General features: G+C 39.9%; 1 protein-coding gene across 1 annotated transcript in view; it reads right to left on the bottom strand.

The window, feature by feature from the left end:
• The window catches only part of JAML (junction adhesion molecule like), a 29,240-nt gene that overhangs the window by 19,836 nt on the left and 7,888 nt on the right, over positions 1 to 1,516 (bottom strand). The gene's annotated exons all lie outside the window — the stretch shown is intronic.

Genomic DNA, 1,516 nt, shown 5'->3' with positions numbered 1-1,516 from the left:
GATTGCCCAATCTTCCTTCTGAGGAGAAGCTGGTGGGTTTGAACCGCCAGCCTTCTGGTTAGCAGTCAAGTGCCTTAGGCACTCACTACACCAACCAGAACTCCTAAACACTCTTTAGTTCCATTTAATTCCTTTTTCCTTCCCTTATTCTATAACTCCTCCCCTATGAATCCCAACTCCACATCAAGTTTATACTAAAGAAACTATGGAAAAATCTTAAAGTCCCCGCTTTCTATTCACCAATTTAGATACCCACTTCTGCCTAACATAAACAGGAAGTAGAAAGTTATATAACTTTCATTCCTATATAAAATGCCCTAGTTCTCCTAGCTGAAAAAAACGAATCCTTTTATTTATTTGTTTATTTTTTGTAAGCTGTCTTAGGACTTCCTGGCCAGTGCTGGCTCCAGTACAGATCACAGGACTCCTTGCCTATTAGGCTAAGACAGCAAACAGCTCTCCCCTCAACTTTTCTGTTTCAATCTCTGCCCTCGCCTGACTCCCACCTGACACTCCTTCCCAATTCCTACGTTCTTTCTTCTGCCTTTTTATTTGGACAAGCTGCCTGACCCTACCATATGTTTGTTGCATAAGTCATTTCAAGAAGTCCTTGAAAAAAGAAAACAAAGAGATAGATGTTCTAATCTTACAATAATGCTCTGCACAAATGAACCAGAAAGTCAGTTAAGAAATGAAAGGTGGGTAGTATGTAGAGAGGCACAAACCTAGATCTTAACTGACAGGGTTCCTTCAAAATAGAGTCAAGCAAAGCTCACAAGGGAACAAATAGAGGGAATAAGCCAATCTTTTTATCCAAGCTGTTTCCCTGGGAGAACATGAACTTCCTGCCCAGCAGGAGGGATGCACCATGGGAAGGAAGCAAAAGAAAATATTATGAACTCCAACCACGATGGAGGGAATTATTTCAAAAGTAATAACAATTCATTACAAAGAATACCAGAAGGGAAGGCTGTGGTTATTATTGTTGTGTGCCATCGAGTCTAGAGACCCTATAGGACAGAGTAGAACTGCCCCATAGGGTTTCCTAGGCATCTCCTTCTCAATCCATCAGCACATTAAGAACTGAACCCTATGGGAAAAAAATGCAACAACATCCTGAGTCCTTTCTGTATGAAAGTTGTCAGCAGGCAAGTGCCAGACACCATGCAAGTAGTACATCAATTAGTAATTACAGTACTATGAAGTATGACCTTTACTGTCCATTTTACAGATAAGAAAACTGAAAGAGCCCAAAACATGGCCAATCAAAGGCAGAGCCAGCACTCAGATCCAAGCCTGAGTGAACACAAAGCCCAGCCTTCTCATTCACTATACTACAGCACCTCATAGACATGGGGGAATGGCTGATTCTACAGCAAGAGTACAGGAAGCTAATCTTATTTTTAAAGTAAGAAAGATTTAAAAAAGAAGAAGAAGAAAGAAATTGAAGTAGTAGAATCATAGAAAAAGTTAAAACTGATAGGTAAACTTTGTAAAGAAAATTAAAAATGACTGC

Source organism: Orycteropus afer, unplaced genomic scaffold (genome assembly GCF_000298275.1).
Source record: "Orycteropus afer afer isolate SDZICR_OR568_19922 unplaced genomic scaffold, OryAfe1.0 scaffold00036, whole genome shotgun sequence".
In the NCBI taxonomy this organism is placed as follows: domain Eukaryota; kingdom Metazoa; phylum Chordata; class Mammalia; order Tubulidentata; family Orycteropodidae; genus Orycteropus; species Orycteropus afer.
Note: the sequence above shows the minus strand (reverse complement) of the source record. Positions and strands in the feature narration are given on the sequence as shown.